The sequence below is a fragment of the Canis lupus genome, chromosome 11 (genome assembly GCF_011100685.1).
Source record: "Canis lupus familiaris isolate Mischka breed German Shepherd chromosome 11, alternate assembly UU_Cfam_GSD_1.0, whole genome shotgun sequence".
NCBI lineage: Eukaryota > Metazoa > Chordata > Mammalia > Carnivora > Canidae > Canis > Canis lupus.
The window spans coordinates 18,628,296-18,652,753 of NC_049232.1; the positions used below are offsets into that span (position 1 = coordinate 18,628,296).

The 24,458-nt window shown below is 34.9% G+C and overlaps 1 protein-coding gene across 1 annotated transcript in view; it reads left to right on the top strand.

Moving 5' to 3' along the window:
* Window positions 1-24,458, top strand: part of CHSY3 (chondroitin sulfate synthase 3) — a 267,680-nt gene that overhangs the window by 79,130 nt on the left and 164,092 nt on the right. The gene's annotated exons all lie outside the window — the stretch shown is intronic.

Here is a 24,458-nt window from a genome sequence, read left to right on the forward strand (position 1 = left end):
TTAACAGTAAAATATTTAGAAATATTTTACTCTTATGCTAGCATCTGTATGTGTATATATATACTTAAATGAGTACATTTGCTGTTAATCCCTGGGTTATTTTTCCCGACTTACAAGTTTATCTTTTTAAGATCTTTCTATGTTAGTCCATGAGGAGTCTTATTCTTTTTATTTTTTAAGCAACTGCATGGTATTTCATTGTGTGAATATGATTCTATGTATTGAATAGCCTGTTAATGAACATTTAGAGAGCTTTTAGCCTTTTTAGCATTTAAAAACAATGGTATGACAAATATTAGTATAAATACTTTATATATATATGTATATATATATATACATATATATTTAAATATATCCATTGGATGAATTCTTGAAGTAAAATCTCAAGTCAAAGGGTTTGCATTTTCTAAGTGATCATAGATCTTGCCAAATTTTGCTGTAAGTTATTTGCCACAATTTATATTTATACCAAGAGTCTAAAAATGCCTTTCCTTCCAGGTATTTAACAATATTGTTTATGATCAGTCTTCTCAAATTTTGCTAATCTGGTTAGTGAGAAATGCCAGTTTTGTTTTAAGCTGTTTAACTTGCATTTTTAATGATGTAAAAGGCTCAAGATCTTTTTATGTATTTGAAATCCGTTTATATTCCTTTTTTGATTGCCCATTTTTCTTTGTGTTTTTGCCTTGTCTTACTGATTTGTAGGAACGCTTCAATCAGTATGGAAATTGGTTCTCTCTCTGCCACATGTGGCAAAATTATATTTTTAGTTTGTTGTTTGGCCTTTTAAAACAACTTTACCATATTTTTTGATGCAAAAATTTTAAAAATGCATTGTTACTTATCTTTCTAGCGTTTTTGCCTTGATGTCAGATACAAAATGGTCTCTCTGGTCACCCATTAATAGCACTTAGCACAATATAATTCCATCTTTGTGTGCAGTTATTCATCCAATTTCTATTTCGCTCTTGAGACTGTAAATTCAATAAGGTCCAGCATTATCTTTCTATAACTCTCCATGTTATGCTCAGCACATGACATAGTGCCTGCCTGCTCTAAAAAGCCTCTTAGGAAATGTGTGTTGAGTACGAGAAGGAAGTAATAACATTATATGATGTAATTCATTCACCTAAAATATGTGACTGTTTATAATCAACTGTGTGTTTATCACAGGCTGTAGTCCCAGTGGCATATAAATGTATCTTCAAAAAAGAAAAAATGATCCTCAACTCATTTTATGTCAGTACAAATCATTGAAGACTATATTTGAAATTATTTTCTTATTTGTGAACACCGATTTTTTGTAAGACTGTGCTTACGTGGTTGTCATTTTTCTCATACACAGCATCACTTTTTTTCACTCAGAAAGCTGAAATCTCTGGCCTGCCAAGAAACTTGTGATGAAATTCAGCATTATGTCTCGGAAACAGCTAACTTTGAACAGTGTTGAAAAAATAATTTTTATAAAGATAATCACTATTTTTAAAGAGCTCATAACTTTTTAAGAGAATAGACACTTGGTTTTCAAAGATAATGATTAAGAATAATATATATTTTACCTTCTGTTGATTTTTATTAAAAATATGGGCATGTTAAGATTGTTTTTCCATACTTTAGTTTAAAACCATCTTAGGATTTTGGTGTAGCATTTTGGAAAGCTGTGCTATCACAGTAGCTTACAGGTACAAATAACAAGGTAGGTAAAATGAGTATGTATAATTTATATTTGACTATCAATAATAGAAGAGTTAATGACAAGAAATATCTTCAATTTCAAATTTCAAGCCAACCCAGGATTATACTTTATTTAAAAATCTACATCATTTCTCTAAGTGTAAAAGATCTTGGCTAACTTTCATTTATATTCAGATATTGACATCCACTACCTTTTAATTATATATTTGTTATGTATTTTTTTTACATTTTATTTATTTATTCATGAGAGACACAGAGAGAGAAGCAGAGACATAGGCAGAGGGACAAGCAGGCTCCCCGCAGAGAGCCTAATGTGGATCTCCATCCCCGTGACCTGAGCCAAAGGCTAATGCTCAACCACTGAGCCACCTAGGTGTCCCTTGGTATGTCTTCATTATGTCTCTCTCACCTTTTCCACCATCCCATCTAGGTAACCTAGAAGTTGATGCTTATTTTACAGACTATAGTAAAAGCCAGGTATACTTTGTGGGTTCTTTTTTATGTGTGTGCTCAGGAATTTCGACAAAGGGCTCCACTTCTCAGCCCTCAGGTGCCTTGGAGGTTGAATTCATTCTCCTAAGAAAAAAAGGATTATCTTAGAAACAAGTCATGATTCAGAAAGTTTGAGGACTTGATTCTCTGTGGAATTAACTCTTTAAAATTCTCCTTTTTTTTATTAAAGACAGTGGAGTAAATAGTCCCCTAAAGAAATTAACGGATAGATTGACGTTTCGAGCCTATGGCAGAGCTCAGTTCCAGGATCCAGTGAAGGGCCTGGCATGGGAACCAGGTAGGACCTCACTGAGATTGTCTTTCTTCCCTTATTCCACAGAATGATACTAAGCAGTATGGAAATTGGTTGAGCATTCTGTGAGAATTTCTTGTTGTTTCTTAGGAGATGGTGTAATGTGTGTAGAGTAATTTAATGCCTATGTATTAGCTATTCTTCATCGTTATTTCATTAAAAATTATAGCATATTCTTTTTAAAAGATTCTTATGCTTGTAGAAATTGGCATCCCTTATTCTGAACGTGCCTTCACCAGTAGCTTTCTGTATTTTCAGTTGGGGAATACAAATGTCCATGCACCTGCAATTGACATTGAGAGATTTAACCCGTAAACCTAGTCCCATGGAAGCCAAAATGAAGGGTAAAAGGTAGCAAGACAGTTAATTGCAATTCTGCCCAGTTTCCTTTAGGTTATTGATATGTAAGCCAATGCTTATATTTAAGTTTGAATTACTCTTTATGGCCTTGTTCTATTCCTGTTGTCTCTTACAAGGACTCTGTCTCTGCCTTTTACGGCTTAGGGATCAGGACAAAGTTTACAAAGTCTACATAGTTAAGGAATAGTTTTTACTGGGACAACATACATAGACAAGAATCAAGAAGAGAAAGTGTGGATGCCTCTGTTCCTCTTGTTTCTTAGGGAAATGTGTCACGATTAGGCTACTCCTAGGGCTATGCTCACAGAGGGGGATACATAATCTAATGGGTGCCATAAAGCCTGAATTTAGGTTGCCAGATGTTTAAAAGCCTGAAAATGCCAACTGCCAGTGCTTGCAGACCTTAGAACCCTTGGGATAGTATATATAGTTCCCTTTGTCAACAGATGTTAAATCAGAGGAAGCTGAGCCTGGATGGCCCCTCCTGTCAGTAGACAGGGGAACCCCCATCCCAGCTAGATTAATGTCTAGACATCCAGAATATTCCTAGAATCATTTTCAAACAATCTTGATCCTTGTACTACAATTGAAGGAATTATTGAGAGCAGACACAGAATCTAAAAAGGCAGAAGTAAATGTTAATAGTTGAAACTTGATACACATATTAAATGTGGGTTTTTTTCTGTCTTTTTTGGGGGAGAAGACTTATTATTTTAATTCACATAGCCACATTTCCAACCAAATTGTTATGCTCCCAGATGGCTTTATAAATGCTTTCATTTCTTTGTTTTTGAATAACTGTTTCTCTTTGCCTTGTTTTTAAATTTCCTGTGTGCATTCTCACTTCTCTTGTGTCATTTTGCATGGGAATGTTATCAGGGCTTCTCAGGTAAGTTTCTACTCAAACTGATTTGTTCTAAGCTGTCCTTCAACCACTGAAGGTCAGCTGTGCATGTCGTCAGAAACTTTGTCCTGTTTTTTTGATGATGCCAATAGGGCTGTTGCTAATTAATATGTTAGGACTCTGGACAGGATATTGATGACAGCTCAGATTCTTGCTTTCCAAACTGGAATGTGGTCAGGAGCATTATTATTCAGGTAATTAGTTTTTCATGAGGTATGATGCTATGTCATAATTGACTTTGCTGGTATGTAAGAATAAATTTGTCTTTGTTTTCTTTGACTGGACAGGAAACTTTCAAGGAGTGATATGTTGTAGGTCCTTGTGGGGTTTTATTGTGTCAGAATGCGCTTTCAGATTTGTGTCTGATAGATGATTAACTTAAATGGCAAGCTAATTTGACAAAACAAAAAACAAACAAACAAAAAATTACCTAAAGCCTTATTGAAGAGGCTTCATGGCTCAGGTTAGATTTCTTTTTTTTGTTTTGTTTTGTTTTGTTTTGTTTTATTTTTCAGGTTAGATTTCATGTAAAATCCCATAGTTACCACATGCTTACGTGAAAGTAGCATCGATGCAGTAGTTTTACCAAGAGCCAGATAATTTTAATGCCCATTGTTGAAAAGTGGCCATTTCAGGGTGATGCTGACACCTACCATAGTCATTTTGGTCCTGAAATTTGAGAATTCAAGAAAATAGTTTCTTTTTTTTTTTTTTATTTATTTATGATAGTCACACAGAGAGAGAGAGAGAGGCAGAGACAGGCAGAGGGAGAAGCAGGCTCCATGCATGGGGAGCCCGACGTGGGATTCAATCCCAGATCTCCAGGATCGCGCCCTGGGCCAAAGGCAGGCGCCAAACTGCTGCGCCACCCAGGGATCCCGAAAATAGTTTCTTTTAATGAAATTGATATGTGGGAAATTCAGCAAGTCTTTAAGCTAACTAGGATGCTTTATAAGCATTTTATTCTTGGTCCACCTTGTGTGGAAAAGTGTGTTATGTGAATGAGAGCTGTTCACTTTCTTTTTCAGCTTTATAAGATATAATTGACAAAATTATATTTAAAGTGTACATTGTGATGATTGCATATACATTTATATTAGAAAGGGTTCTCTCCATATACTTAACACATCCATCCCCTCACATGTTTATCTTTTTATTTTTCTGATGAGAACATTTAAGTTCAATTCACTGCAAATGTTATTCAGTACACCATTACTATCTATTGTCACAGATCCTCTGACCTTTATTTATCTTAGAGCTCAAAGTTTGTATTCTTTTACCAATCTCTCATTAGTTTCCCCACTCTCTCCAAACATTGCAAACAACTTTTCTACTCTCTGTTTCTATGAGTTTGACTTATTTTTTAGATTCCACGTATAAGTGATATCATGCAGTATTTGTCTGACTTATACTGCCCCCAGGTTTCATCCAACTTGTTGGAAAAAGTAAGATGTCCTTCTTTCTGAAGAGTATTCAGACATACTTATGGCTGAAAAATATTCCATTTTTTATATACTACATTTTCTTTATCAACTCATTTCATCAGTGGACAACTTGGGTTGTTTTCATGTCTTAGCTACTGTGAATAATGCTGCAATGAATATGGGGATGCAGATAGCTTTTTGGGTTAGGGTTTTCATTTCTTGAAGATAAATACCCAGAAGTGGTGTTGCTGGATTGTATGGTAGTTCTATTTTTAATGTTGTGAGGAGCCTTTATATTGTTTCCACAGTGACTCAACCAATTTATGTACCCACCAATAGTGCACAGCATTCTCCACATCCTTGCCAACACTTGTTATCTCTTGTCTTTTTGATTATAGCCATTCTGACACATGTAAGGTTTAATATTATTGTGGTTTTGATTTGCATTTTCCTGATGATTGGTGATATCGAGAACCTTTTCACCTATTAGCTATGTATATGTTTTCTTTGGAAAAACATCTGTTTAGATCCTCTGCCTCTTTTTTAATAGGATTGTTTGTTTTTTTTGATGTTGAGTTTTATGAATTCTTTATATATTTTAGGTGTTGACCCCTTGCCATATATATGACTGTCAACTATTTTCTCTCATTTTGTAAGTTTCCTTTCCATTTTGTTGATGGTTTCCTTTGCTATGCAGAAGCTTTTTCATTTTTCCTTTTGTTTCCTTTACTTTTGGTGTCAAATCCAAAAAATTATTGCCAAGACTGATGTCAAGGAACTTACTACGTTCCCTTTTAGGAGTTTTACAGGTTTTTTTTTGTTTTTTGTTTTGTTTTGTTTTGTTTTACAGTTTTAAGACCTAAGTTTAAGTCTTTCATCCATTTTGACTGATTTTATGTATGATATAAGATAGGAGACCATTTTCATCCTTTTACTGTGGCCGTCCAGGTTTCCCAACACTATTGAAATTATAGAATTGTCCTAAGTACCTCCTATAACATGGATATTTATTTGTTCATTTGTTTGTTCAATTAAATTTTAAGTTTGATGACATAGCTATTTTTGTTTTGTTTTTCCTTTGAAAACTTCAGTTATTTAAGATCTCTACCTGAGGGACACCTTGGGTGGCTCAATGGTTGAGTGTCTGCCTTTGGCTCAGGGCGTGATCCTGGGGTCCTGGGATCGAGTCCCTCTTGGGCCCCCCGCAGGAAGCCTGCTACTCCCTCTGCCTATGTCTCTGCCTCTATGTGTCTCATGAATAAATAAATAAAATCTTCAAAAAAAAAAGATCTCTACCTGAATGTGTTCTAAAACAAGTGAAGCCATTGACAAAGTGAATATTTTTTGAATTTATGAAACCTTTATACTCATTTTAATTTATTTCACACTGTAACTCTTCAGTATATGCAGGATACAACTTGTCTCTTGTTTGTTTCTGGATTCTCCATATAGTGATCATTCAGCCCACTTTTCTTAAACTGTATTTTTTCTTACCTGAACTATATAACATGAACATGGCTGGCAAATGAATGGCAGATAATGAGTAGTGCAATATCTTTCATTAAATAAGCTTATATTTTGCAGTGTTTAAAATTTTCATATATTTAAGTATAAGTGATATAGTTCTATTAGAAAATTCTAAATCCTCTAAAGTAGAAATGCAAATTAGAACTTGCTTTTTATTAATGATGACTTAAAGTAAAAGAGTAAGTAAATCCATAACAACTATAGTTACCCAGCTACTTGCCTGTTTGTTCTTCTTTTTTTATACTTAGTAATATCTGCTTGAACAAAAACGAGATAGGGTGAGACAAAATATGAGATTTGCTTAGGATAAGAATGAGAAGACCTAAAAATAGTATAGTTCCAAATCTTGATATTTAAGGATTAAGGTAGCTCTGAGTTGTTTCCTGTATATCTCTAAAAATGGATCATTTTTAAAGTGAATGTTTCTAAGTTATTTGGATATTACTCAGGAGACTGGGAATAACATTTATAAAACTAGAAGGTAGTGAAGTAGGGCTTGAATAAACTTGTCATTTTAAAATTATATTTAAGCATGTTTTAATTTTTTCTTATCACTTAATCTCATCTCAATATTATTTGTAAGTAGCAATTTTTATAATACATAAATAACTTTATGTCATTATATCATGTTAAGGGATGGACTGAGTATGATTTGAACATTATCTAAAGATGATGATTTGTGTCTATTTAATATTACACAATTGATAATTCTATTTCAACAGCACATACTTAAGCACAATATATTAAATTTTTAAAAGGTATCATAGAATCTAGTTTTGCAAAACTTGCCTATATTTAAACAAATAAGATGAGATGTTAAAAAGTCATTCATTAAATAAACTATATTATGTATAATAAAAATAAAAGTTAATTTTTTAAAAGTCCCTTCAGGGGTATGCATTGTTAAACATGGGTCAATACATTATTGAATTTCAACTTAAATTCACATTAACTTTCTGAGGATATTATGGAACTTTCAGTACTTATGCTTAGGAATCATGTTCGTTTGTTTTTTCCTTAAAGATTTATTTATTTATTTTAGATATATATATAAAGAGAGAGCCCATGTGAGTAGAGGGAGGGGTAGAGGGAGAGGGAAAAAAGCATTCTTCCTACTGAACACACATCCTGCACAGGGCTCATTCTCAGGACCCTGAGATCGTGACCTGAGGTAATATCAAGAGTCAAGTGCTTAACCGACTGAGCCACCCAGGGACCCCTCAGTTGTTTCTTTTTAATTGCATTTTCGATCTATAGGTATTTCCAGTAAGATTTATAATTAAAGCACTCAAAACAGATCATTATGGTCTTTGTTTTTTATGTTGACATCTCTACTAACACAATAATGAATAACTTCTGTCCTAAGCACTCTAACACTCTAAATTACAAATTTGAAATGTAGTCAACTCTAAAGTATTCTATTGAAAGAAGTGGTTAATGTACATATATTCCCCAGATAATTTATGTTAGGCTGAAGAATACATTAACTTATGCCTTTTTATGTTTAGTTTACCTTCACTGTGTTATCAGTGACAAATATTTATTGCCTCACTAGTCTGTTTAGAATATTGCTAAAGATAATGAGAATCCTAGAGACATGAGATATGGAACTTAATCTACCAGGCAAATCGTATATGAGAAAATGAACAACATACAGCATCACATGTTAATTTGCATTGGATGTTTGTGTCCACAGCAAATAAGCACTGCAGAAAGGTAGAGCACTGTTTGGGTCATTGGGGTCTAAGGGCAGTCATTGAATATCATGATCTTAGATTACACTTGGTTATATATAAATAAGCAGAAAAGGAGGAGGAATACTTCTAAGCAGTGGAAATTTGGGATAAGACATGGACTTAGGACTGTGTCTGGAATGCATATCTGAAAGAGGACAGATCTTATAGTGTGACACAAGGCCATAGGGATGAAGAAGCGTTAGCTCCTGAAGATCTTTGAGCTGAGCGGTGACATGTGCTAAAGAACCATTTGTGTCAGATAGATCAGAGCAGGGTGATCTTTATAAGAGTCTGGGTGGGGTGATGTGTTTGAAAATGTTTTATGAAACAACAGTTTATGCTACAGATTTTGATTTCTAGAATTCACACTATTTACATGATTAATTAAAATTTGTGTTTTCTAAATACTGCACTGAATTACCCAAAAGGCAAATGAAGCACAGGTGCAGCATATCATGAAAATATCCTCAAATATATCTTGTGAAAGAGTTTGATATTGATAAGAAAGGCTTTAAAGTGTTCATTAATGGAAAAAAACAGAACTTCATGATTTTCAGTTTTTAATATTGTCATTTTCACTTGCATATAGGAAGGGGTTTTCAGTACATGGGGCTTCTGAGGAATTTATGTAATCCTGTGCGGGTATAATCAGTAATGAGAGCACCCTTTACCTACCTAAGGGAGGAGTACATGTCTGGCTCCATTGGTAGAACATGCAATACGCATACATACATAGATAAATAAAATCTTTAAAAAACAAACAAAAAAGATTCTCATTCAGTAGGCCTGGAGTGAAACCAGCGATTCTGTATTTTTAACAAGCTCCCAGGTGATACCAGTGCTGTATGTCCTTGGATTACACTTTGAGAAATACAATGGAATTTTTAACACAAATTTTACAACAAATTTTAATACAATGAAGTTGGTCTCTTAATGGGAATACATGCACAGTAATTTATAGTATACTGTTATGTGTTGATTTACATTTGGGATGCTGTTCTGAGGTTCTTTCCTACAACATTTAAATACTATGAAGGGTTCATCATTCTTTCATCTTTTTCTGCATGTTGTTTTAATTATCTTTTCAGTTACATATTTGCTGTGAAGGACAAAAAGTTGTAAAAGATGTTATCATCACACTGAGGATTAATTAGACGTGAGGGTTAACGTTTTATTTAGTGGGCAGTGGGCAGGCGCCATCCATTAAAGGCTTTTGAAGTAATAGAGGTGATTGAGAAGGATGTGCTGGTAAGACGAGAATGATGAAGAAGTACATCAGAATCTCAATATGGGGTGTATTGTAGGTGACACTTGTGAAAGTAGGAATATAATCATTTAAATCATTTAATCATTTGAATATCTTTTTGGAGATGACTGCAACCATCTCGTGAAAGTAAATATAATCATTTAAATCATTTAGTCGTTTAAGCATCTTTTTGGAGACAACTGCAACCATCTAGTCATGGTAAGGAGAAGATAAAGACAATAGCCATGAATTCGAAAGACACTTATATAAGCCAGATTGATAGAGATTTTAGTTTTTTATTGTTTTCTTTTTGGTTGTTTGAAGTCCTTTGAGAAAAAGAATAATGTTGGCAGTTTGTGTGTTTTATATTGCTACTATGCTGGTGTATAGGTTCTGATGTGTAAGGTCTGTGTTTAGGAAACGCCTGCCTCCAAATATTTTGGAGCTTAGTGGCTCTACCACAGTTAGATTCCCACTGCTTATTTTTCCCCACTCTGATTCTGAGATCCCCTAACAAGCTAGTCTCTCCATTGCCCCAGGCTTTTCTCGGTTATTAACGTGTCCATTGCCTCTCCAGTAGATCTTTTACTGTCCGCAGGCACTAGGTTGGGGACAACTTTCTAATCCTGACGATAGTGGAAAACAACGAAAGATAAAGTTATTTGACTAAACCGATCTCCTGAGAAGCCCTTATTATCCTTTTTTCTCCAATAAGAGAATGTGACAGGATTTTAAAGTCTCTTTTAAAGGAAATCTCAGTCCATATTTCCTTTCTCTTGAACAGTGTTTATATCTTTTTATATTTATTGTTTCCTTCAGACAAGTTGAATGCTAATGCCCTGAAGTAAATTTTTAAAAATGTTCATGAGCAATCTTCTGTTGTAGGATGTAAGACTTACTAAAACATAGCTTCGGAACACATTTAAGTAAAACATAATAAAGTATTAAGCTGTGATATTAACTGGATTTAATACAGGAACTCCAGAAAGTATAAAAACATTGCTTGCTTTTAGGATAGCACTAGGGAATGAGAAAGCCGACCCTGGCCCTCTTCAAAACACTTAGAACAAGAAAGCTTACTGTTGGGAGGCTGGGTTTGAAGGACACATGGTTCCTTTGTAGTAACTACTGTGTTTTTTTTAAGTGTCTTGGGGGTCATAGCTGGGTTCCCGCTGCCTGGTAATCTTATATGGGAATTACCACTGTAAAGTATCAAAGTAGATTGCTTAGATAGACCTTTAGATCTTTTAATTTTTAAAGGGAAATTATAGTTTTATATTTGTTTTAAAATTAATTTAGTGGAAATATAGTAAGTTCTTATTTGACAAATAAATCTTTTTTATCAATTTATTTGAAATAGTAAGTTCTTACTTGCCAAATAAATCCTATGCCTCTTGCCCAGATAAATATCTCCTAGCATATTCAGAAATGTTATTGTTTACCTTAAAACTATCTGTACGTCCATTTAACATACTTAATGAATAACTATGAAATAGTTCTAGTAATTGGATTAATAAATACTTTTGCAGTACTCTCCTTCTGGTTCAACCTATTCTTTGAGTATTATCCTCTAGCTTTGTGCCTCTGTATGAACATTTTCTTGTGGGAGAGATTGTGGAAGGATTATGTTAGATCAAACAGATTTCTTAGAGTTTTGTTATTTAGAAAACGATTTTATACTTTACTGACAAGCCTTGTTCTTTTGTGGGTCTATCCTAATATATCTTATAGAATATGTACTTATCAAATATTCCCATTTTAATAACTATTTTTATATGTGTTTAGAGAGTAACTGATCTTATAGTTATCATTCAATATGGCAGTATAATATTAGGCCCTAACATATATTCTGGAACATATCATTTTGCACTTTTGTTTCTTTTCCTTTTTATCCTCATATGTTTTTTTTTTAATCTTGGTGAATGGTGTTATCGACTACCCAGAAACCAGAAACTTTGCATCCTTTGCCTTCCAGTACTCTTTCATTCCCCTAGAATTGTTATCTGATTGATCATCTTAATATCTTAATATCAATCTTAATCTTATTAATCTTATTAATATTAATTAATATTAATTAATTAATCTTAATCTTATTAATCTTAATAATATTAATATTAATCTTATTAATCTTATTAATCTTAATATCTTAATATTAATTCTGTCACCTGCTTTTTGTTTTTTATCTCCCCACTTAGCCCCCTTCCTCCTTACTTCAGATTTATACTTTTTCTTACCTGGATTGTTGCAATTTCCATCTACTTAATATATGTCAGGGCTAGCTGTCCTTTTATACACTTAATCCACAGATTAACAACCTTATTCTTATTTCCTTGGTAGAACTTCTTTTGGTTTTTACAATTAAAACTTCATAAGATGTTTTCATTTGATCTTTTTATGGGAAAATTTTATGAATTTTTAATTTAACTAGGATGCATCATTTTGGGTGCCAACTAAGGGTTATGCATCTTTATATCACTGGTACAATGAAGGGCCGTGTTATTCATCACAAAACTCTGTGGCTTAGTGATCATATTGTTCCATCCAAGAAATGGTAGTTTGTAGACTTTAGATATGCTTTAGAGAAATGTTAGGGATTTGGGGTGACTTACTACACATTGTATTTCTTCCCACTAAAAATAATGGGAAGTAAGCTCTAATTAACATTTTGCTGAAGAACGTCAGAATATATTATTTTGGTAGATTACTAATGTTAAGAATAAGATGCATATGTTTTCTTCATACTGTCTTGGAAATCTTACTATAAAACACAAACTTGATCCTCCTACTTCCCATATTAACTTTTTACTGGTTCCCCCACATATTTTTTTTTCAGAAGACTTTATTCATTTATTTTGAGAGAGTGTGAGGGAGAGAGCATGAGGGAGGTGAGGGGTAGAAGGAGAAGCGGGCTCCCCAGTGAGCAAGGAGCCCAATGATGGGGATCCCAGGACCCTAGCTAGGATCATGACCTGAGCACTTAACCAGCTGAGCCACCCAGGTGCCCCACCCCCACATCTTTTTTATTCAAATCTGCCTTACTTGAAGAAAACTTTTTATATCTTCCCATGACTTTTCACACTGCTTTTCTGGCAGTCTCTCTCCACTCAGCATGACTTGTATAGAAATCAACTCAGATACATTTTAAAAATACTGTTCCCAAACCATTTCCCACATGTACAGAAATGAAAATTCTGGGAGTGAGGCCTAGGAATATATACCCTTCCCCTACGATTATAAACATAAAGTCTAACCTTCACCTAAGTAGTAACTAGTTTGGGCTAATGAAGTACTTGTGTACCTCCCCTGGGAAGCCTATTGTCGCTTCCTCTGTTCTCTACCCAAAGTGTGTCAGGATGTTTCAGATCTACGAGATGCTCATCTTTGTCCTCATGTAGATCCTTATCTAACTGCCTTCCATACTGTAATATTTTCAGTTATTTCCATAGTTTTTCTTCTCACCTCTATTGTAGACTCTCAAGAGAAGGAGCCATATTTAACTGAGTGTTATGTCTCCAGAATTTGGTGTACAGCAAACACATATGTATAAGTGCCTGACCATTAGATGAGTGCGAGTCTTTCTGCCAAGGCGGTGAGCCTTGGAGGTAGTATCTCTGTTTACTTGTCATATTACCAACATTTATGTAGCATCAGATGTCACATTTTCTTTATTACATGCGTTAGAGAATGATTTTACTTACAAGAATCTTGTCCTGATTCATACCTCCAAAAAGTATATATTAGTATTATCTACATAATCTTAGCAAAGGGGATGTGGCTAAGTGCTGTACTAAGAAATTCTTGGTTTCTGTGCCTACATTTGTGGTTATAATGCTGCCCTTACTACTACCACCAATAATTTGCCCCACGTAGTAGTAACACCTAACTAGCAATATTGAAATTTTTATTACTATTATTTTTAGTCATAATTGAATTCTTGTCCTGACTACATCAATGCAACCTGATTTTTCTTCATTTTCTGCTAACTATGAGGAGAGAATAAATGAAAAAATTGCTTTCTTTTCAGTTTCCATGGTAATGAAGCCTTCTCTGTGTTTAGCCAGGAAGAATGCTAGCAGAACTCTGTCTCTTATCCCCTCCTCTCTCTCATGCACACACACACACACACACACACACACACAAGTACACACACATAATAACAAACACATAACACGCAAGCTTATTCTATCAAATTTTTCAAAACTAGAATAAATTTATTACTTCTTTCTGCTTCGGTTGTCTTACCCAGTGCTGTTTCCCTTATCAGAAAAGGGTAAACACTATCTAAATTTATGTATCTGGTAAATATTGAGAAAACGGGAAAGAAGCAAATGTGTCACATTTTCAAAATATACCTCTCAGGGTTATGAAGAGTTTTACTTCTCTGATTACTGGAGTTTCAATAAAAACTAGGAAGTAGGTGATTTTTATTACTATCGTTTACTCATTGTCTTGCCAGCATATATTTTATGTAATTGGAAGGGTCCATATAACTGGACAGACACATGGAACACAGAGGTGATTAACTGCACTTTTATTTATGGTACAAATGAATGAGGTCATTTGTTAGAGAAGTAAATTAAACTTCTGTTCTCTGAAAGGCTAAATTTGCTTTTGGCATATATCCTGCCCCTCCACCTCCCAAGGGGGTTAAATATATTTGACTACTTGATTTATAGTGTTAATGTAGAAAATAATTTAATTCTGTATCTATGAAATTACTGAATATCTATTTCCACCTATACCAGCTTGTTATTATCAGTAAATTAGGTTTACCATAGCATTATTCACTTTGATTTTCATGTGTTGATGAATCACAGGACTCTGCAGTATATTTACATTCTTGGCGTACATTCGCATTGTCTACATAATATTAATCAGTGGTTGTAACTATGAACTGTGCTAAGTAACTCTTTGGGTTTTATGTGTGCACTTGTGTTTGAGTTGCTACTGTCAGTACCACCACTAATAGTAATATAAGGAATTATATATACGTTTGTGTTTGATCCTAGCAAAGGTGAAAATTTAGGAATCTTTGAGAGCAATACTAACTTTATGGTTTTTCCCTCCATCATTGACATCTTGCCTAATTTGTTTCCCCTTTTCGATGAAGTATAATGTGTAACTCATTCTTAAAAATGCTTTTGAACAGGAAATGAAGTGATAAACTTAATGGATAACATTCTCTGTATAGAATTTAATCATTTTATATTCAGTGCATAGTGCTTTGTTTGGAGGGGCCTTCCATGAAATCACCTTATTTAAATGCTGCCTCCTTAACTTGTATATTAATTTAGAATGCATATCAAAGTGAATGGTAAATATATCACATAGAATATAAGTAGAGAATAGTAATTTCTTGTTTCCAGTTTTGCAGAAAGGTTCTATGAAACTTCTAAGAACCGTGAAATTTAATTCACTTGTAATTTAAAGTATAAAAATAAGTCTTGTAGTTGTATATGGGGAAAGGATAGTTTTAAAATCAAATAATGATGGGACTTAAAAGCTTCAGATATTGGGAACCATAAAAAATGATTAGAATGTTCCAGGATATTTCTAAAGAGGGCGTCTCAAAATTCTTGAAGGACCTCACAGTACCTTCTAGAACAGTCCAGATTAGAGTGATTTCCATAATACACTCTTAGATAATGTGACCTTAAACTCCCCCTTTAGAAACAGGGAAGTTTCTACATATGAATTGTATAGTCTTTGCATTTTTGTTTTTTAAATTTTGTTTTCCCTGGCCATTGCAGAAAAATAAAAGAGGTTATAGGTGTGAATAAAAAGCATTTATGAGAATTTCATCAACTCTTTAAAATCAGTGTGTTTAACATGTAAAGGAAAAGTCCCTGACCAAGGTGAAGTGAAAGTTAATCATTGTGCCTTATGCCTTCAGACTTAATAAATAAGTAAATAAATAAATAAATAAATAAATGACGGACAGTGAGGTCTAAAGCTATCATCCTAAGTATTAAAGACCACCTTGAGAATAGTGTTACAGAAATGAACACCCAGGCCTTCACATAACTCCCTCAACTTTTTTCTCTGGTTTTGGTCTCTTGTGTTAAATAAAGTATACAGAGAAGGCAAATGAGTTAGGCAATTTAAACTAACATAGCAGGAAACACCTATTCTCTAAATTTGTAGCATTAAACTACACATTATTTAAACATAACACAGCAAAGCCTTTATTATTATTTTTTTTTAACAAAATAGCTGCTTGAAGGAAATGCAGTTTGTATGGCATGAACTACTCTAATGATTCATAGTATCACATTTTCCTAATACCAGGTATTGTAAGTGCCTGTCAAGGTTTTTGAGCAACTTCTTGCATATAAAATATGTAAGCAGTAGAGAGTTTTCTGAGTTCTACTTATACCTCCCATGTACTAATCCAAAACTATCCCTATCCTTCTCTGTGATATGCAGCCAAAAGATACTAAAAACTGCTCCTGCTTCATGCAGGGCTGTTTCTTTGCTGGTCTCCTAATTTTTTAATTATGTAACCCACACCCCTAGGGGGGCATGGGAATCTGAATTATTTCCTCATTAGGAATAGAATATTTTCAGTTTTTTCCCCTAGCTTTTCTTGTAGAGATAGAACCCAATTTGAATGAATTTGGTAAGATTTCAAAACAACAGTAGTTGATGTAAATCTTTTAAATGCAAGAGCCCATTGCAGAGGTCTCTATTTTATTGAACTTTTACTTAGTTAATATTTAAAAATGGCTTGAGTACTTTGAATTTGTTTGGGGAGGGTTTATTTGTAGGAAGGAAAATATTGTGCAGACTCTGAAGCTGGCTTTCTACCTTCTACAGTGGTCTCAGAGAACCTATTTAGTCTCTGTTGTAGCCTCAGTTAAGGAGACAACATAAGATAGCTTTAGTTGGATTATGTTCTACAAAATGTACTTTTGTTGATTTCTTATTGACAGTATGGAGAGTTAATTTTCTTCTATATATCTAGAGAAGTGGCAAGATTAGAACTTCCTTGTAACCATGGATAGTAGGGGGAAAGAATCAGACAAAACATTGAGGCAACCTCCATGAAAAAATCTGAAACTTAAGGGGAAAGGAGAAAAAATGAGTGGGAAATATCAGAAAGGGAGGCAGAACATGAGAGACTCCTAACTCTGGGAAGCGAACCTAGGGGTGGTGGAAGGGGAGGTGGGCGGGGGGTGGGGGTGACTGGGTGACGGGTACTGAGGTGGGCACTTGACAGAATGAGCACTGGGTGTTATTCTATATGTTGGCAAATTGAACACCAATAAAAAATAAATTTATAAAGAAAAGTCTGAAACTTGAGGTAGGCAAATCTGATGAGTCCCTACCATTGCTTTGTAAATTGCAATGTATAAACTTGAGTAGTAGGGGAATTCGAAAAGTATCTGATTTTACTGAGCCCAGAAATAGCCCTTCAACTCTAGCTTCAATCCTCTCTGACAAAAGAAATTGAAGAGACTTTGGTAGGACTTACCTGGACAAGTTATGATGTTAACAAATATTAGAAAGTGTTTTTCAGAGTTTAGATGTTTCACATTTACCATCTAATTTAATCCTTTGAAAAACAGCACAAAATAGGCTGCAGAGCTAATTGTTTTAATTCTAGTTTTACAAATAAGTTATCTGAGTTTCATAATTGAACAGGATCAAAACTGAGTGGCAGCATGGGATTAAATTCTCCTTAATGACTGTGCAGTATTCATTAATTGATTCAGCAAATGTTTGATTAATGATTAATTTACCGTTTAGAGCAGGTTATACAGTGAAAAATAAAACAGAGTTTCTCCCTTGAGAAAAACTTTAACAAATAAACATTTCCTTCAGTATTTCCACTGTTATGTTAGGGACCTATGGATTAGTGCTCTAGGCTTCTTCCTGGATGACTGGTCCCTTGATTTGACTTAGCATGAGAAAAAAAAATAACTGGAGTGTTCTAATTTGGATTTGAGAGGGGCATCAGTGAAATCCTTTCTAAAGAAGTAAACTTTAGGTTGAGCACTGTGAAATTAGCCATGTAAAAAATGTAGGGAAGGATGTAGTAGGCAAAAGAAAAAGCACATGGGGGACACCTGGGTGTCCTCAGTGGTTGAGCATCTGCCTTTGGCTCGGGGCATGATCCCTGGGTCCTGGGATGGAGTTCCACATCAGGTTCCCTGCATGGAGCCTGCTTCTCCCTCTGCCTGTGTCTCTGCCTCTCTCTGTGTGTCTCTCTAATTAACTAATTAATTAGCTAATTAACTAATTAATAAAATCTTAAAAGAAAAAGAAAAAGCACATGAGAAGCACAGTACTGGCACCCACCCATGAAAGGTGGCTCTTGTGGCCAGTGTGAAGGAAGCATAGAAGAGGATGGCCACAGGAGCCAGATCATGCAGGCCCTTGTTGGGTGGGTGAAAGATGTTCTTTTAACAAAATAAGGTGAGGAATTATTTAAAGAAGAAAAGTGATATCATCTGATTTATATTTAAATCGATAATTTTGAACCAAAGGGCCAAGAAGGAAGCAGGCAGGGATCCATTTCACTAACTTCTGTGGCACCTTGTAGACATCCAGGTTAGAGATGATTCTGTCTCCCAAGGCACAGGATAGTGAATAAGAAAACTGAATGGATTTGAAAGAAATCTTCTTATGGGTGGGCCCATGTTGCCTCAAACCAAGTAGGGTTACTTTTCATCTTTTTTGTCTGGTAGCTCTCATCTCTGCAACCCAAACTCTTCTTTCTTGAAATTAATGCATTTACCATGGACTTCTTAGCAGTTTCCTATGGCATCCATAGATAGGAATTACTGTTTAGTCATAATATCTCCTCTTAATTACCAATACAACATTTAAAAAAATACCACCTCTTATTTGGCAAAGTATTAAAATGTGAGTTATGAAGTGATTAAAATATAAACTACTTTCACTATAATTAAATACTATAGTAAAGGAAGATATTCATTTTTTGAATACATTGACTACCTGCTAACACCATGGGTACAGGATTTCCGTCAATAGAATTCATTGTTTCACATCAACAACAACAAAAAATGTTACTATGAACTGTCATATAGGATCTATAAATAGCAGTGATACATTTTAGTGATATTAATATTACGTGGATTTATGCCTTGTGATTTTTTTTACTTTTTTTTTTTAAGAATTTTTTAAATTTATTTATTCATGAGAGACAGAGAGAGAGAGAGAGGCAGAGACACAGGCTGAGGGAGAGGCAGGCTCCATGCAAGGAGCCCGATGTGGGACTCCATCCCGGGTCCCCAGGATCACACCTTGGGCCACAGGCGGCGCTAAACCGCATGCACCACCGGGGCTGCCCTGCCTTGTGATTTCTGAACCTAATTTGCCAAATTGCATTCTCACAGGAAAATCCTATCTAATAACCATTGTCCAGAACCAGTTCTCTGAAAATGGGGTTTTGCTGTGCTTAAAATTATATGTAAATTTTTGGCATTTCATATTAGGTTGTGTTTTTAAAATTAAATTTTTATGAACAAATTACAGTAAAAACATGCTTTCCTTATGGAAGTTTGGCAGATTAGTCTATTTAAATTTTAATTAAATAGCAGTATAGAGTGAACCAAAATACTTATAACACTTAACCTATCATTTAATTTTTTTTTTTTAATTTTATTTATTTATGATAGTCACATAGAGAGAGAGAGAGAGAGGCAGAGACACAGGCAGAGGGAGAAGCAGGCTCCATGCACCGGGAGCCCGATGTGGGATTCGATCCCGGGTCTCCAGGATCGCGCCCTGGGCCAAAGGCAGGCGCCAAACCGCTGCGCCACCCAGGGATCCCTAACCTATCATTTAAAAAATACTGGCTAGTTCACTTTTTTGGAAATTGTGGGAGAAAGTATCATTTTCCCCAGAGCTGTGCATATCTGTGTGAATGTGAGTGTGTGAATGTGTGTGTGTGTGTGTGTGTGTGTGTAAATCTAACTTAAAATAATGGACATTGGAGTGTTTGGTGTTCTCTTTCCCTGCATTTATGGCCTTCATCATCAAGGCATCACTACCTCATGGGACTTAACCCTGGTAGTCCCTTAGGATTCAGATTAAATATGTGCCCCAAGACACTGTGGGAAATTCAACCTTTGGGGTCTTCTAGCAAAGTGGTACTTTCTGAGAAAAGGGGAAGGAGTTCTATACTGGCATTAAGAAGATACGCTTTGGCATTGAACTTAGCAAATTTTCTAATAAGTGTCTAATGAATCATCTAGTCTTTCATCTGATACCTAGAAAAGTTGAAACCCTAGTCACCTTTATGAAAGGAGAATATAATTAAGAAGGAGAGTAGCCATGGCTCTGATGATTGTTAGCTGGTCATTAAAATGAGTATGATCCTGGGATAGCTCCTGGAAAATGTCACAATGGGAGTACTCTACGGATGAAATTAGATAACCTGCAGCAGTATACTAGGTGAATAATAATTTTCAGTAATTATGAGCAATTATTATTATGTCAAGCATCCACCTTGTTGCCTAGTACCTAATAGCTGCTTAATAATGATTTTGGTTGAAGTGAAATCCAATTTAAATCACTGTAGTGAAAGTGAGGACTTACTGTCTCACATCGCTGAAAAGTCCTGCTATCAGGTTTATCCAGAGAGAATGCAGGGAAAATCCAATTACTCCTCTCTCTGCCTCGTGCCTTCCTTGTTTTTTTTTTTTTTTTTTTTTTTTTTTTTTTTTTTTTTTAAGATTTTATTTATTTATTCATGAGACACAGAGAGAGAGAGAAGCAGGTTCCATGTAGGGTGATCCTGGGTCTCTAGGATCAAGCCCTCGGCTGAAGGCAACACTAAACCACTCACTGAGCCACCCGGGCTGCTGCCCCATCCCTCATGCCTTCTATCTCTCTCACTCTCTCTCTCTCTCTGTCATTCTGTCTCTATTTCTAGTCTTTGTGTCTACTTCTATCTCTGCCTATTTCCATCTGTTTCTTTGTCTTTTGTCCTTCTCTAAAACTATGTCCCTTCATCTTTTCTCTCATTGTCTCTTTCATCCTGCTTCTTTCTCCACCTCTCTTTCTCTCGCCTCTTTGGCCTATCTCTTCCTTCTTTCCTCTCACTCTCCTTTGCCCACCCCACCCCTGCCCTCTGTCTCTTCTCTTTTCCTCCTTCTCTCTCTCTTTCTTGGTCAGTCTCTTTGGCCTTGTCTTCACGGGTTCTGTCTCCCTCCCTCCCTTTCTGTGGGTTATAACTCTCTGCAGACACTGGTGTCAGGATGGCTTCTGACCATTTATTTATATGGAAATCAGTGCTGGTGACTCCACAGAAAAGAGAATGCTACTTCTTCAATATATCCAGGAAAAGTCCAGTTATCCTACTTTCCCCAGAGGTGAGTTAAGTGTTGCGTTTGCCCAGGACTGGAACCAGGAGCTTTGAATCACCAAACTCTATTGGACTTGAAATGGATTGTATGTAACAATAATCAACACTGTTGCTTATTAGGTATTTACTATGTAGCAGGCCCTACTCTATATGTTTTTTTTTAAGATTTTATTTATTCATGAGAGACACAGAGACAGAGAGAGAGACAGAGAGACACAGGCAGAGGGAGAAGCAGGCTCCATGTAGGGAGCCCAATGCAGAACTCGATCCCAGGACTCCAGGATCACGCCCTGGGCTGAAGGCAGGCGCTCAACCACTGAGCCACCCAGGCGTCCCTATATATAATCTTATTATATCCTCATAATATCTTTGAATATTAAGAATTATATTTTCCCCCATGTAACAAATGAGGAAATTGAGGTTTAGAAAAATGAAGTGTCTGGTCTAGGGTATATCAAATAAGCAACTGAGCTGGCATTAGAAAATGGACTCCTTCAAGCCCTATGCTCTTGGTTTCCATACCATTGTCTCTCAAGAAATTTCAGCTCTTTGGATCTCCATTTCTTCATCTGTAAAATGGTTTAGATATTTATACTACTTGATTCTTGTAAAATTAATTTTGCAATTATCTGCTTTATAATATAAATGAATTTATGAGCCTTCTGCCCCTTCCAAGAGTTCTCACCTGTCTTTCTTGTTTTGATAACAACACATGGGATTTTATTTAACACATTGTTTCAGATTTACCAGAGCTCCTAGGAACTTAGCCTCTTCTTACTATCAAACAGAAAATCAGCATTATTGAGCATTCAGAGAAAGTATTGGCTTCCCTAACCAGCCCCCAGCTCCACTTCATTTTCCTTCAGAAATAAGAATTAAAGTCTAAGACTTCTCATCCTCAACAACATGCCAAATCCTATCCTTGTAATTTAGCTAAAAATGTTAAGAAGTGGTGAGTTAACTCTTTTTCCTTTGGATATTATAAATGACAGTTACTACAGGCACAGGCATTCGCATCTGTTCTGTAATTAATTTTTTCTTAATTAGCTTTTTGATTTTTTATTTCTCATTTTTGTATTTCCTTTTGAGAGACCCCCTTTATCCTCTAGGTTGTTCTGTATCCTCTAGATTTATCCTCTAGTTTATTCTGTATTTTTTATTTTACTTATTTTTACCAAAATTGGATTTTCTCTCATATCATAATCATCAATGATATTTCATTCTAATGAGTTGAAAAAGGAAACTTTAAATGTCATAATTTTTTAATTGTGTGACATCTAGCCCATTTTGTGTAGTATAAGTTTAGAAGAGGGTTTTTCTTTTAAGACTTTATTTTTTAAAAGCAATTTAAGTTTCTATATTTGTCCAGCCTCACTTATTATCAACATCCCAAACCAGGATGATGGTTCATTTGTTATAAATTGATGAATTTAAATGGACATATCCTAGTCATGCAAGACCATAGCTTTCATTGGGGTTCTTTTTTGGTGTTGTATGTTTTATGGGCTTACACAAGTATATATTGGCATGTATCCACCATTAAGGTATCATGCAAAGCAGAGACACAGGCAGAGGGAGAAGCAGGCTCCATGCAGGGAGCCCGACGTGGGACTCGATCCCGGGACTCCAGGATCACGGCTTGGGCTGAAAGCGGCGCTAAACCGCTGAGCCACCCAGGCTGCCTAGTAGTGGTTTTAAATTCTAAAATCCAATTTTGAGAAACACTGTTAGGCTCTTATCTGAGAACTGATCCCACAGCGCCCTCTGGGTGGGTTCTTTACTGAGTCAGGGTAAGTTTTACATAATTTTGGGGACTCATTGGTATATCCTCCAGAGCTGTTTTCTTAGAGAGCTTCTGAGCCTTCCTTTGAAGGCTTAAAGATAGTCTGAAGAATGGTAGAGACTTATTAGCATATAGTTACATATAAAACATTTTGCTATAAGAAAAACAGAGAAAGGTTTTTGCACAGCATGACAGAAGCATAATTGGGAATAGTTTTTACTTATTTTAAATTGCTAGAATACAGCAGAAGTATAGACATGTTCTGGAAGAATGAAATCTCAGGTCGCTATTTTTCTTTGAAAAATAAGAGTATTACTTATTAAAGATTGAAGGCAGATCCTATAATAAAAAAGACCTGGACTCTGCTGCCCCTTGTGTGTATCTAGATGAATCCTTAACTTTTCTGCACCTTTACTGATACATGACGGGGCTGAGTCTAGTCAAGGATGGTTGTTATTAAACTCTAATTGTTTTTATTCATCTGATATATAGCTATTTGTTTGCTATCTTATCCTTTGATAGATTTTATGGATATTTAAATAATGTGAATTTGAAATATTATAATATGTAATAGTGTTGTCTTACTGTGTGTCCAAAATTTATTTAAAGTTTATAATTTTTTATGTTTAAAGTATTGCAAAATTTCAAAGATAAATGGTTATTTGTATACTTTATGATAGTTCATGTGGGAACATTTCTTTGGCTAGTAAACCAATAAAATGGTCATTGGTCATCAGGATTCATGTGAATTATGTGTTTTAAATTAGTTAAGGTCTGTATGGGTACAGACCTTGCATCAAATGTGAATATTGTGTATATTGTTCTCTAAGATATTTTTAATACCATGAGTGAATTGATAAAAGTTAGCTTATTCATTCAACAATGTACCTGAATTAAATAAGATGCTGGAGACACATAAGTGAACTAACTAAATATGATAGTTTCCCTCCTAAAGCATACACAATGGTATCACAAAATAACATTTGAGTCAATATGTAAGGACCAGCTTTCAGTTTTAAAAATAAATTATCTCTGTTGAAGTAAAGTTGTTTTAACAGACATATGCCCAAGCCACACATTTTGGTATTTCACAGAAGAAAGATAGAGACTCTTAGGTGGAAGAAATGATCTTCGACTTATATATTTATTTAATCTGATAATTTTGCAAGTTGGTAAATTGGTGATTGTCAGCATTCAATTAAACATTAAGCAAATTCCAAGTAAAAGCAAACTTGTATTTCACTTATAGTTGATTACTGCATTTGTACTACTTATGATCACTAAATCCAATGATATAGTTATATATTGGTAGACTTGGAATGTATCTGTTGCTTTTCTAAGTATGATCTATTCACTGTGCTTTGGTCTCTTATGGGAGCTACTTGCATATCATTTTTTCCCACATATTAAGAATGTGAGGCAACTTGAAACAATAAAAGAACATTTCCTTCCTGAAATAATTATTGTTTAGAAGATAGTAGTCATAGCACCTATATTATATGTATTATATTTCTAATAACATAATAGTTTTGTTAAACCATGATCATTTAAAAATTTTTGTTCTGATTTATTTTCCGTCATTTGACACACATATATCTTGCCAGTCAGCCTAGAGTATTTGCTGCTTTTCACTACAATGTTGT